A 14476-nucleotide genomic window follows, 5' to 3' on the forward strand; every position below is an offset into this window, starting at 1 on the left:
AGGAGACCCCCCCCCCCCCCCCATGTTATGTTACATAGTTACATAGTTAGTACGGTCGAAAAAAGACATATGTCCATCAAGTTCAACCAGGGAATTAAGGGGTAGGGGTGTGGCGCGATATTGGGGAAGGGATGAGATTTTATATTTCTTCATAAGCATTAATCTTATTTTGTCAATTAGGAACATTCAGCACCCACCCGCTATCAAGGCAGCTGCCTATCATGTCATGCCCTACCTGCACAGGTGTGCTGGCTACTCAAATGATCCAATTAAGGAGGCCATTTAGTCAGCAGCAGCAGAAGTCCTGTGCCTGGACGCTCCAACAGCGGCCAGACACAAGCAGAAGCAGAAGCAGCAGAAGCAGCAGCAGCACCACCTTTTGTTTTTTGGCTGCAGCAGCAGCAAGGCCCACAGGGCTGGCTAGCTGGCTAGCCAGCAAGCAGGTAGCAATGAAAGTAGGAATCTTTCTTTTTAACCCTGTAAGGGGGTGGTGCACTGTACCCGAAGATACTGCCATATCGGGTCAATGCATAGGGCGACGGAAGCAAGCTTCGAAATCGGCCCCCGTTCTCAAAAATCCATTTAATATATGGTCCCCAGATAGGGGACGTATCAGATATTAAACTGATAAGAACAGATACTACACTTGATCTTAGCCAAAAGGCCGAGAAGCGATAACCGTGAAAGGGGCGGGCCCAACAAGGTGCCCTTCATGGGCACTATCACTGCTTGCTGTCAGGGAGGCTGCCAGACAATTTTCCATGCACACTCTGGGCTGGGGGGCAGTCAACCACCAGTACACACAGCAGAACCTAAACCCATACCATTATTGCTAAGCAGCAAGACAGGGGCCCATTGCACTCCCACGGGGCCTTTTTAAATGCAATCCATAACCCGGATTTGCCAGGAACCCTTCTTACTCCTCCTACTTGCATGTGACACTGGGCTTAGGATCTGCATAGGAAACACACACACAAGCACACACCTACCTTTGTTGCCTGCAGATGCCTCCTTGGCTGTCCCCAAACGGTATCAAACCAACACCCACGGGAAGCTGTAAGCATAGAGGACATGCCTGCACCCCATTGGACTTACCTGTGTGGGTTAAACCCGGGTTATTTGACAACCTATGGCGGTGATGGTTCTGCTCAGGCAGAGCAGTGCTGATGCTCCTCATAAAGCTGTCGCTGCTGTGAAGGTTCTAGGTGACATCACAAATCCCTATGGTTACATACACAACAAAGCTGGGTTGTTGTTGTTTACACTCTGCAAGGCCTGTGGAAGTGAGTGACATCATAGCACTGTAGTTCTGAGGGTTCTAGATGGATGCAACAATCTCCTGTTGCTTCTATGAAGGCCATAATAGACGACATCACCAAACAGCTCCATAGTCACATACACAGCAAAGGAGAGATGTTGTTTACACCTAGTGATGTCAGTGGTATTGAGTGACATCACAGCACAGTGCTAAGGCTCCTGGGCCTGGACACAGCAGCGGCTGCAATATCTCAACGGAGAATACGTTTATATATATGTGTGTGTGTGCGCGTATATATATATATATATATATATATATATATATTTCTCCGCCGAAATCACTTTTAAACCCATTTCCACCTTTTTTTCCCTTCTCTTCCTCTTACTTTTTTTTCACGTTTTTTTACGTTTTTCTCCTTTTCGCCTCTTTTCTGGGCGTATTATTCTTCTTTTTCTTCTTTTTTTCGTCTAATGCATACCCCATCAGTGCAGCAATGCTTATTCAATACCGCCAGCAGATGGAGACACTGGGGGATAATTTTCTAAGGATTTATACTGATTTTTCCTGTCTGAATTTGTCGCACAGAAAGTTGCAGGCCAAATATGTGTGACATTTCTGCGACTTTAGCTTCTAGAGCATTTTTACAACATTATACATAGGTGCTGAATACATAAAAAGCGACTGTTCAGCGACAGACAAGTCGCATCGGCTGAAAGTAGGCCAGAATGTCAGTCCATGTTGGAGCAGGTTTAGATACAGTCTAAAGTATAGATCTCAAAGTCTGTGCACAGAATTTAGCAAGGGCCTCGCACCTTCTGATGCATCAGGTAGGTGCACAATAGCATAGCCTAACCCTCTGTACTTTGGTCTATATTGATGCGGGACATAGACAGCCAGCTGATGACCAATCCATTAGTGCAATGGATGGCTGGAAGCATTTGTCTTTGCCTTTGCAATACCACAGAAGCAATGCATGGTCAATGTACAGCAATGACACACCTGTGTGAACAGCCAGGAGACCCCCCCCCCCATGTTATGTTACATAGTTACATAGTTAGTACGGTCGAAAAAAGACATATGTCCATCAAGTTCAACCAGGGAATTAAGGGGTAGGGGTGTGGCGCGATATTGGGGAAGGGATGAGATTTTATATTTCTTCATAAGCATTAATCTTATTTTGTCAATTAGGAACATTCAGCACCCACCCGCTATCAAGGCAGCTGCCTATCATGTCATGCCCTACCTGCACATGTGTGCTGGCTACTCAAATGATCCAATTAAGGAGGCCATTTAGTCAGCAGCAGCAGAAGTCCTGTGCCTGGACGCTCCAACAGCGGCCAGACACAAGCAGAAGCAGAAGCAGCAGAAGCAGCAGCAGCACCACCTTTTGTTTTTTGGCTGCAGCAGCAGCAAGGCCCACAGGGCTGGCTAGCTGGCTAGCCAGCAAGCAGGTAGCAATGAAAGTAGGAATCTTTCTTTTTAACCCTGTAAGGGGGTGGTGCACTGTACCCGAAGATACTGCCATATCGGGTCAATGCATAGGGCGACGGAAGCAAGCTTCGAAATTGGCCCCCGTTCTCAAAAATCCAATTAATATATGGTCCCCAGATAGGGGACGTATCAGATATTAAACTGATAAGAACAGATACTACACTTGATCTTAGCCAAAAGGCCGAGAAGCGATAACCGTGAAAGGGGCGGGCCCAACAAGGTGCCCTTCATGGGCACTATCACTGCTTGCTGTCAGGGAGGCTGCCAGACAATTTTCCATGCACACTCTGGGCTGGGGGGCAGTCAACCACCAGTACACACAGCAGAACCTAAACCCATACCATTATTGCTAAGCAGCAAGACAGGGGCCCATTGCACTCCCACGGGGCCTTTTTAAATGCAATCCATAACCCGGATTTGCCAGGAACCCTTCTTACTCCTCCTACTTGCATGTGACACTGGGCTTAGGATCTGCATAGGAAACACAAACACAAGCACACACCTACCTTTGTTGCCTGCAGATGCCTCCTTGGCTGTCCCCAAACGGTATCAAACCAACACCCACGGGAAGCTGTAAGCATAGAGGACATGCCTGCACCCCATTGGACTTACCTGTGTGGGTTAAACCCGGGTTATTTGACAACCTATGGCGGTGATGGTTCTGCTCAGGCAGAGCAGTGCTGATGCTCCTCATAAAGCTGTCGCTGCTGTGAAGGTTCTAGGTGACATCACAAATCCCTATGGTTACATACACAACAAAGCTGGGTTGTTGTTGTTTACACTCTGCAAGGCCTGTGGAAGTGAGTGACATCATAGCACTGTAGTTCTGAGGGTTCTAGATGGATGCAACAATCTCCTGTTGCTTCTATGAAGGCCATAATAGACGACATCACCAAACAGCTCCATAGTCACATACACAGCAAAGGAGAGATGTTGTTTACACCTAGTGATGTCAGTGGTATTGAGTGACATCACAGCACAGTGCTAAGGCTCCTGGGCCTGGACACAGCAGCGGCTGCAATATCTCAACGGAGAATACGTTTATATATATGTGTGTGTGTGCGCGTATATATATATATATATATATATATATATATATATATATATATATATTTCTCCGCCGAAATCACTTTTAAACCCATTTCCACCTTTTTTTCCCTTCTCTTCCTCTTACTTTTTTTTCACGTTTTTTTACGTTTTTCTCCTTTTCGCCTCTTTTCTGGGCGTATTATTCTTCTTTTTCTTCTTTTTTTTCGTCTAATGCATACCCCATCAGTGCAGCAATGCTTATTCAATACCGCCAGCAGATGGAGACACTGGGGGATAATTTTCTAAGGATTTATACTGATTTTTCCTGTCTGAATTTGTCGCACAGAAAGTTGCAGGCCAAATATGTGTGACATTTCTGCGACTTTAGCTTCTAGAGCATTTTTACAACATTATACATAGGTGCTGAATACATAAAAAGCGACTGTTCAGCGACAGACAAGTCGCATCGGCTGAAAGTAGGCCAGAATGTCAGTCCATGTTGGAGCAGGTTTAGATACAGTCTAAAGTATAGATCTCAAAGTCTGTGCACAGAATTTAGCAAGGGCCTCGCACCTTCTGATGCATCAGGTAGGTGCACAATAGCATAGCCTAACCCTCTGTACTTTGGTCTATATTGATGCGGGACATAGACAGCCAGCTGATGACCAATCCATTAGTGCAATGGATGGCTGGAAGCATTTGTCTTTGCCTTTGCAATACCACAGAAGCAATGCATGGTCAATGTACAGCAATGACACACCTGTGTGAACAGCAAGGAGACCCCCCCCCCCATGTTATGTTACATAGTTACATAGTTAGTACGGTCGAAAAAAGACATATGTCCATCAAGTTCAACCAGGGAATTAAGGGGTAGGGGTGTGGCGCGATATTGGGGAAGGGATGAGATTTTATATTTCTTCATAAGCATTAATCTTATTTTGTCAATTAGGAACATTCAGCACCCACCCGCTATCAAGGCAGCTGCCTATCATGTCATGCCCTACCTGCACAGGTGTGCTGGCTACTCAAATGATCCAATTAAGGAGGCCATTTAGTCAGCAGCAGCAGAAGTCCTGTGCCTGGACGCTCCAACAGCGGCCAGACACAAGCAGAAGCAGAAGCAGCAGAAGCAGCAGCAGCACCACCTTTTGTTTTTTGGCTGCAGCAGCAGCAAGGCCCACAGGGCTGGCTAGCTGGCTAGCCAGCAAGCAGGTAGCAATGAAAGTAGGAATCTTTCTTTTTAACCCTGTAAGGGGGTGGTGCACTGTACCCGAAGATACTGCCATATCGGGTCAATGCATAGGGCGACGGAAGCAAGCTTCGAAATCGGCCCCCGTTCTCAAAAATCCATTTAATATATGGTCCCCAGATAGGGGACGTATCAGATATTAAACTGATAAGAACAGATACTACACTTGATCTTAGCCAAAAGGCCGAGAAGCGATAACCGTGAAAGGGGCGGGCCCAACAAGGTGCCCTTCATGGGCACTATCACTGCTTGCTGTCAGGGAGGCTGCCAGACAATTTTCCATGCACACTCTGGGCTGGGGGGCAGTCAACCACCAGTACACACAGCAGAACCTAAACCCATACCATTATTGCTAAGCAGCAAGACAGGGGCCCATTGCACTCCCACGGGGCCTTTTTAAATGCAATCCATAACCCGGATTTGCCAGGAACCCTTCTTACTCCTCCTACTTGCATGTGACACTGGGCTTAGGATCTGCATAGGAAACACACACACAAGCACACACCTACCTTTGTTGCCTGCAGATGCCTCCTTGGCTGTCCCCAAACGGTATCAAACCAACACCCACGGGAAGCTGTAAGCATAGAGGACATGCCTGCACCCCATTGGACTTACCTGTGTGGGTTAAACTCGGGTTATTTGACAACCTATGGCGGTGATGGTTCTGCTCAGGCAGAGCAGTGCTGATGCTCCTCATAAAGCTGTCGCTGCTGTGAAGGTTCTAGGTGACATCACAAATCCCTATGGTTACATACACAACAAAGCTGGGTTGTTGTTGTTTACACTCTGCAAGGCCTGTGGAAGTGAGTGACATCATAGCACTGTAGTTCTGAGGGTTCTAGATGGATGCAACAATCTCCTGTTGCTTCTATGAAGGCCATAATAGACGACATCACCAAACAGCTCCATAGTCACATACACAGCAAAGGAGAGATGTTGTTTACACCTAGTGATGTCAGTGGTATTGAGTGACATCACAGCACAGTGCTAAGGCTCCTGGGCCTGGACACAGCAGCGGCTGCAATATCTCAACGGAGAATACGTTTATATATATGTGTGTGTGTGCGCGTATATATATATATATATATATATATATATATATTTCTCCGCCGAAATCACTTTTAAACCCATTTCCACCTTTTTTTCCCTTCTCTTCCTCTTACTTTTTTTTCACGTTTTTTTACGTTTTTCTCCTTTTCGCCTCTTTTCTGGGCGTATTATTCTTCTTTTTCTTCTTTTTTTCGTCTAATGCATACCCCATCAGTGCAGCAATGCTTATTCAATACCGCCAGCAGATGGAGACACTGGGGGATAATTTTCTAAGGATTTATACTGATTTTTCCTGTCTGAATTTGTCGCACAGAAAGTTGCAGGCCAAATATGTGTGACATTTCTGCGACTTTAGCTTCTAGAGCATTTTTACAACATTATACATAGGTGCTGAATACATAAAAAGCGACTGTTCAGCGACAGACAAGTCGCATCGGCTGAAAGTAGGCCAGAATGTCAGTCCATGTTGGAGCAGGTTTAGATACAGTCTAAAGTATAGATCTCAAAGTCTGTGCACAGAATTTAGCAAGGGCCTCGCACCTTCTGATGCATCAGGTAGGTGCACAATAGCATAGCCTAACCCTCTGTACTTTGGTCTATATTGATGCGGGACATAGACAGCCAGCTGATGACCAATCCATTAGTGCAATGGATGGCTGGAAGCATTTGTCTTTGCCTTTGCAATACCACAGAAGCAATGCATGGTCAATGTACAGCAATGACACACCTGTGTGAACAGCCAGGAGACCCCCCCCCCCATGTTATGTTACATAGTTACATAGTTAGTACGGTCGAAAAAAGACATATGTCCATCAAGTTCAACCAGGGAATTAAGGGGTAGGGGTGTGGCGCGATATTGGGGAAGGGATGAGATTTTATATTTCTTCATAAGCATTAATCTTATTTTGTCAATTAGGAACATTCAGCACCCACCCGCTATCAAGGCAGCTGCCTATCATGTCATGCCCTACCTGCACATGTGTGCTGGCTACTCAAATGATCCAATTAAGGAGGCCATTTAGTCAGCAGCAGCAGAAGTCCTGTGCCTGGACGCTCCAACAGCGGCCAGACACAAGCAGAAGCAGAAGCAGCAGAAGCAGCAGCAGCACCACCTTTTGTTTTTTGGCTGCAGCAGCAGCAAGGCCCACAGGGCTGGCTAGCTGGCTAGCCAGCAAGCAGGTAGCAATGAAAGTAGGAATCTTTCTTTTTAACCCTGTAAGGGGGTGGTGCACTGTACCCGAAGATACTGCCATATCGGGTCAATGCATAGGGCGACGGAAGCAAGCTTCGAAATTGGCCCCCGTTCTCAAAAATCCAATTAATATATGGTCCCCAGATAGGGGACGTATCAGATATTAAACTGATAAGAACAGATACTACACTTGATCTTAGCCAAAAGGCCGAGAAGCGATAACCGTGAAAGGGGCGGGCCCAACAAGGTGCCCTTCATGGGCACTATCACTGCTTGCTGTCAGGGAGGCTGCCAGACAATTTTCCATGCACACTCTGGGCTGGGGGGCAGTCAACCACCAGTACACACAGCAGAACCTAAACCCATACCATTATTGCTAAGCAGCAAGACAGGGGCCCATTGCACTCCCACGGGGCCTTTTTAAATGCAATCCATAACCCGGATTTGCCAGGAACCCTTCTTACTCCTCCTACTTGCATGTGACACTGGGCTTAGGATCTGCATAGGAAACACAAACACAAGCACACACCTACCTTTGTTGCCTGCAGATGCCTCCTTGGCTGTCCCCAAACGGTATCAAACCAACACCCACGGGAAGCTGTAAGCATAGAGGACATGCCTGCACCCCATTGGACTTACCTGTGTGGGTTAAACCCGGGTTATTTGACAACCTATGGCGGTGATGGTTCTGCTCAGGCAGAGCAGTGCTGATGCTCCTCATAAAGCTGTCGCTGCTGTGAAGGTTCTAGGTGACATCACAAATCCCTATGGTTACATACACAACAAAGCTGGGTTGTTGTTGTTTACACTCTGCAAGGCCTGTGGAAGTGAGTGACATCATAGCACTGTAGTTCTGAGGGTTCTAGATGGATGCAACAATCTCCTGTTGCTTCTATGAAGGCCATAATAGACGACATCACCAAACAGCTCCATAGTCACATACACAGCAAAGGAGAGATGTTGTTTACACCTAGTGATGTCAGTGGTATTGAGTGACATCACAGCACAGTGCTAAGGCTCCTGGGCCTGGACACAGCAGCGGCTGCAATATCTCAACGGAGAATACGTTTATATATATGTGTGTGTGTGCGCGTATATATATATATATATATATATATATATATATATATATATATATTTCTCCGCCGAAATCACTTTTAAACCCATTTCCACCTTTTTTTCCCTTCTCTTCCTCTTACTTTTTTTTCACGTTTTTTTACGTTTTTCTCCTTTTCGCCTCTTTTCTGGGCGTATTATTCTTCTTTTTCTTCTTTTTTTTCGTCTAATGCATACCCCATCAGTGCAGCAATGCTTATTCAATACCGCCAGCAGATGGAGACACTGGGGGATAATTTTCTAAGGATTTATACTGATTTTTCCTGTCTGAATTTGTCGCACAGAAAGTTGCAGGCCAAATATGTGTGACATTTCTGCGACTTTAGCTTCTAGAGCATTTTTACAACATTATACATAGGTGCTGAATACATAAAAAGCGACTGTTCAGCGACAGACAAGTCGCATCGGCTGAAAGTAGGCCAGAATGTCAGTCCATGTTGGAGCAGGTTTAGATACAGTCTAAAGTATAGATCTCAAAGTCTGTGCACAGAATTTAGCAAGGGCCTCGCACCTTCTGATGCATCAGGTAGGTGCACAATAGCATAGCCTAACCCTCTGTACTTTGGTCTATATTGATGCGGGACATAGACAGCCAGCTGATGACCAATCCATTAGTGCAATGGATGGCTGGAAGCATTTGTCTTTGCCTTTGCAATACCACAGAAGCAATGCATGGTCAATGTACAGCAATGACACACCTGTGTGAACAGCAAGGAGACCCCCCCCCCCATGTTATGTTACATAGTTACATAGTTAGTACGGTCGAAAAAAGACATATGTCCATCAAGTTCAACCAGGGAATTAAGGGGTAGGGGTGTGGCGCGATATTGGGGAAGGGATGAGATTTTATATTTCTTCATAAGCATTAATCTTATTTTGTCAATTAGGAACATTCAGCACCCACCCGCTATCAAGGCAGCTGCCTATCATGTCATGCCCTACCTGCACAGGTGTGCTGGCTACTCAAATGATCCAATTAAGGAGGCCATTTAGTCAGCAGCAGCAGAAGTCCTGTGCCTGGACGCTCCAACAGCGGCCAGACACAAGCAGAAGCAGAAGCAGCAGAAGCAGCAGCAGCACCACCTTTTGTTTTTTGGCTGCAGCAGCAGCAAGGCCCACAGGGCTGGCTAGCTGGCTAGCCAGCAAGCAGGTAGCAATGAAAGTAGGAATCTTTCTTTTTAACCCTGTAAGGGGGTGGTGCACTGTACCCGAAGATACTGCCATATCGGGTCAATGCATAGGGCGACGGAAGCAAGCTTCGAAATCGGCCCCCGTTCTCAAAAATCCATTTAATATATGGTCCCCAGATAGGGGACGTATCAGATATTAAACTGATAAGAACAGATACTACACTTGATCTTAGCCAAAAGGCCGAGAAGCGATAACCGTGAAAGGGGCGGGCCCAACAAGGTGCCCTTCATGGGCACTATCACTGCTTGCTGTCAGGGAGGCTGCCAGACAATTTTCCATGCACACTCTGGGCTGGGGGGCAGTCAACCACCAGTACACACAGCAGAACCTAAACCCATACCATTATTGCTAAGCAGCAAGACAGGGGCCCATTGCACTCCCACGGGGCCTTTTTAAATGCAATCCATAACCCGGATTTGCCAGGAACCCTTCTTACTCCTCCTACTTGCATGTGACACTGGGCTTAGGATCTGCATAGGAAACACACACACAAGCACACACCTACCTTTGTTGCCTGCAGATGCCTCCTTGGCTGTCCCCAAACGGTATCAAACCAACACCCACGGGAAGCTGTAAGCATAGAGGACATGCCTGCACCCCATTGGACTTACCTGTGTGGGTTAAACTCGGGTTATTTGACAACCTATGGCGGTGATGGTTCTGCTCAGGCAGAGCAGTGCTGATGCTCCTCATAAAGCTGTCGCTGCTGTGAAGGTTCTAGGTGACATCACAAATCCCTATGGTTACATACACAACAAAGCTGGGTTGTTGTTGTTTACACTCTGCAAGGCCTGTGGAAGTGAGTGACATCATAGCACTGTAGTTCTGAGGGTTCTAGATGGATGCAACAATCTCCTGTTGCTTCTATGAAGGCCATAATAGACGACATCACCAAACAGCTCCATAGTCACATACACAGCAAAGGAGAGATGTTGTTTACACCTAGTGATGTCAGTGGTATTGAGTGACATCACAGCACAGTGCTAAGGCTCCTGGGCCTGGACACAGCAGCGGCTGCAATATCTCAACGGAGAATACGTTTATATATATGTGTGTGTGTGCGCGTATATATATATATATATATATATATATATATATATATATATATATTTCTCCGCCGAAATCACTTTTAAACCCATTTCCACCTTTTTTTCCCTTCTCTTCCTCTTACTTTTTTTTCACGTTTTTTTACGTTTTTCTCCTTTTCGCCTCTTTTCTGGGCGTATTATTCTTCTTTTTCTTCTTTTTTTTCGTCTAATGCATACCCCATCAGTGCAGCAATGCTTATTCAATACCGCCAGCAGATGGAGACACTGGGGGATAATTTTCTAAGGATTTATACTGATTTTTCCTGTCTGAATTTGTCGCACAGAAAGTTGCAGGCCAAATATGTGTGACATTTCTGCGACTTTAGCTTCTAGAGCATTTTTACAACATTATACATAGGTGCTGAATACATAAAAAGCGACTGTTCAGCGACAGACAAGTCGCATCGGCTGAAAGTAGGCCAGAATGTCAGTCCATGTTGGAGCAGGTTTAGATACAGTCTAAAGTATAGATCTCAAAGTCTGTGCACAGAATTTAGCAAGGGCCTCGCACCTTCTGATGCATCAGGTAGGTGCACAATAGCATAGCCTAACCCTCTGTACTTTGGTCTATATTGATGCGGGACATAGACAGCCAGCTGATGACCAATCCATTAGTGCAATGGATGGCTGGAAGCATTTGTCTTTGCCTTTGCAATACCACAGAAGCAATGCATGGTCAATGTACAGCAATGACACACCTGTGTGAACAGCCAGGAGACCCCCCCCCCCCCCCCCCCATGTTATGTTACATAGTTACATAGTTAGTACGGTCGAAAAAAGACATATGTCCATCAAGTTCAACCAGGGAATTAAGGGGTAGGGGTGTGGCGCGATATTGGGGAAGGGATGAGATTTTATATTTCTTCATAAGCATTAATCTTATTTTGTCAATTAGGAACATTCAGCACCCACCCGCTATCAAGGCAGCTGCCTATCATGTCATGCCCTACCTGCACAGGTGTGCTGGCTACTCAAATGATCCAATTAAGGAGGCCATTTAGTCAGCAGCAGCAGAAGTCCTGTGCCTGGACGCTCCAACAGCGGCCAGACACAAGCAGAAGCAGAAGCAGCAGAAGCAGCAGCAGCACCACCTTTTGTTTTTTGGCTGCAGCAGCAGCAAGGCCCACAGGGCTGGCTAGCTGGCTAGCCAGCAAGCAGGTAGCAATGAAAGTAGGAATCTTTCTTTTTAACCCTGTAAGGGGGTGGTGCACTGTACCCGAAGATACTGCCATATCGGGTCAATGCATAGGGCGACGGAAGCAAGCTTCGAAATCGGCCCCCGTTCTCAAAAATCCATTTAATATATGGTCCCCAGATAGGGGACGTATCAGATATTAAACTGATAAGAACAGATACTACACTTGATCTTAGCCAAAAGGCCGAGAAGCGATAACCGTGAAAGGGGCGGGCCCAACAAGGTGCCCTTCATGGGCACTATCACTGCTTGCTGTCAGGGAGGCTGCCAGACAATTTTCCATGCACACTCTGGGCTGGGGGGCAGTCAACCACCAGTACACACAGCAGAACCTAAACCCATACCATTATTGCTAAGTAGCAAGACAGGGGCCCATTGCACTCCCACGGGGCCTTTTTAAATGCAATCCATAACCCGGATTTGCCAGGAACCCTTCTTACTCCTCCTACTTGCATGTGACACTGGGCTTAGGATCTGCATAGGAAACACACACACAAGCACACACCTACCTTTGTTCCCTGCAGATGCCTCCTTGGCTGTCCCCAAACGGTATCAAACCAACACCCACGGGAAGCTGTAAGCATAGAGGACATGCCTGCACCCCATTGGACTTACCTGTGTGGGTTAAACCCGGGTTATTTGACAACCTATGGCGGTGATGGTTCTGCTCAGGCAGAGCAGTGCTGATGCTCCTCATAAAGCTGTCGCTGCTGTGAAGGTTCTAGGTGACATCACAAATCCCTATGGTTACATACACAACAAAGCTGGGTTGTTGTTGTTTACACTCTGCAAGGCCTGTGGAAGTGAGTGACATCATAGCACTGTAGTTCTGAGGGTTCTAGATGGATGCAACAATCTCCTGTTGCTTCTATGAAGGCCATAATAGACGACATCACCAAACAGCTCCATAGTCACATACACAGCAAAGGAGAGATGTTGTTTACACCTAGTGATGTCAGTGGTATTGAGTGACATCACAGCACAGTGCTAAGGCTCCTGGGCCTGGACACAGCAGCGGCTGCAATATCTCAACGGAGAATACGTTTATATATATGTGTGTGTGTGTGCGCGTATATATATATATATATATATATATATATATATATATATATATTTCTCCGCCGAAATCACTTTTAAACCCATTTCCACCTTTTTTTCCCTTCTCTTCCTCTTACTTTTTTTTCAGGTTTTTTTACGTTTTTCTCCTTTTCGCCTCTTTTCTGGGCGTATTATTCTTCTTTTTCTTCTTTTTTTTTCGTCTAATGCATACCCCATCAGTGCAGCAATGCTTATTCAATACCGCCAGCAGATGGAGACACTGGGGGATAATTTTCTAAGGATTTATACTGATTTTTCCTGTCTGAATTTGTCGCACAGAAAGTTGCAGGCCAAATATGTGTGACATTTCTGCGACTTTAGCTTCTAGAGCATTTTTACAACATTATACATAGGTGCTGAATACATAAAAAGCGACTGTTCAGCGACAGACAAGTCGCATCGGCTGAAAGTAGGCCAGAATGTCAGTCCATGTTGGAGCAGGTTTAGATACAGTCTAAAGTATAGATCTCAAAGTCTGTGCACAGAATTTAGCAAGGGCCTCGCACCTTCTGATGCATCAGGTAGGTGCACAATAGCATAGCCTAACCCTCTGTACTTTGGTCTATATTGATGCGGGACATAGACAGCCAGCTGATGACCAATCCATTAGTGCAATGGATGGCTGGAAGCATTTGTCTTTGCCTTTGCAATACCACAGAAGCAATGCATGGTCAATGTACAGCAATGACACACCTGTGTGAACAGCCAGGAGACCCCCCCCCCCCCATGTTATGTTACATAGTTACATAGTTAGTACGGTCGAAAAAAGACATATGTCCATCAAGTTCAACCAGGGAATTAAGGGGTAGGGGTGTGGCGCGATATTGGGGAAGGGATGAGATTTTATATTTCTTCATAAGCATTAATCTTATTTTGTCAATTAGGTACATTCAGCACCCACCCGCTATCAAGGCAGCTGCCTATCATGTCATGCCCTAGCTGCACAGGTGTGCTGGCTACTCAAATGATCCAATTAAGGAGGCCATTTAGTCAGCAGCAGCAGAAGTCCTGTGCCTGGACGCTCCAACAGCGGCCAGACACAAGCAGAAGCAGAAGCAGCAGAAGCAGCAGCAGCACCACCTTTTGTTTTTTGGCTGCAGCAGCAGCAAGGCCCACAGGGCTGGCTAGCTGGCTAGCCAGCAAGCAGGTAGCAATGAAAGTAGGAATCTTTCTTTTTAACCCTGTAAGGGGGTGGTGCACTGTACCCGAAGATACTGCCATATCGGGTCAATGCATAGGGCGACGGAAGCAAGCTTCGAAATCGGCCCCCGTTCTCAAAAATCCATTTAATATATGGTCCCCAGATAGGGGACGTATCAGATATTAAACTGATAAGAACAGATTTAAAAAGTACATTTAAACGCATGTTAAGAACATAAAACCACTGTTTTTCCATTTTTGCCTTCTTCTTACCTGCTTTGATAAAAAAAAATCTGATTTTAGATTTGGTGCCCTCCCACCAGTGCAGCATAGGCTCGTGGGGTTTTCTTTGTGATTGCCAGCATTGGTAGGTCCGCAC

The 14476-nt window shown here is 46.1% G+C and overlaps 7 non-coding genes across 7 annotated transcripts; all 7 read right to left on the reverse strand.

The window, feature by feature from the left end:
• Positions 1–485: 485 nt before the first annotated feature.
• Positions 486–676, reverse strand: LOC130309150 (U2 spliceosomal RNA). Its single transcript, XR_008857857.1, has one exon. It is a non-coding gene; the product is annotated as a U2 spliceosomal RNA (small nuclear RNA).
• A 2075-nt stretch (positions 677–2751) lies between these two features.
• On the reverse strand, positions 2752–2942 carry LOC130309178 (U2 spliceosomal RNA). Its single transcript, XR_008857882.1, has one exon. It is a non-coding gene; the product is annotated as a U2 spliceosomal RNA (small nuclear RNA).
• A 2090-nt stretch (positions 2943–5032) lies between these two features.
• LOC130309151 (U2 spliceosomal RNA) lies at positions 5033–5223 on the reverse strand. The gene has a single exon (XR_008857858.1). It is a non-coding gene; the product is annotated as a U2 spliceosomal RNA (small nuclear RNA).
• A 2075-nt stretch (positions 5224–7298) lies between these two features.
• Positions 7299–7489, reverse strand: LOC130309180 (U2 spliceosomal RNA). Its single transcript, XR_008857883.1, has one exon. It is a non-coding gene; the product is annotated as a U2 spliceosomal RNA (small nuclear RNA).
• A 2088-nt stretch (positions 7490–9577) lies between these two features.
• On the reverse strand, positions 9578–9768 carry LOC130309152 (U2 spliceosomal RNA). The gene has a single exon (XR_008857859.1). It is a non-coding gene; the product is annotated as a U2 spliceosomal RNA (small nuclear RNA).
• Positions 9769–11864: 2096 nt separating this feature from the next.
• Positions 11865–12055, reverse strand: LOC130309153 (U2 spliceosomal RNA). The gene has a single exon (XR_008857860.1). It is a non-coding gene; the product is annotated as a U2 spliceosomal RNA (small nuclear RNA).
• Positions 12056–14146: 2091 nt separating this feature from the next.
• On the reverse strand, positions 14147–14336 carry LOC130309174 (U2 spliceosomal RNA). Its single transcript, XR_008857880.1, has one exon. It is a non-coding gene; the product is annotated as a U2 spliceosomal RNA (small nuclear RNA).
• Positions 14337–14476: the final 140 nt, after the last annotated feature.

This window comes from Hyla sarda, unplaced genomic scaffold (genome assembly GCF_029499605.1).
Source record: "Hyla sarda isolate aHylSar1 unplaced genomic scaffold, aHylSar1.hap1 scaffold_1512, whole genome shotgun sequence".
Classification (NCBI taxonomy): Eukaryota; Metazoa; Chordata; class Amphibia; order Anura; family Hylidae; genus Hyla; species Hyla sarda.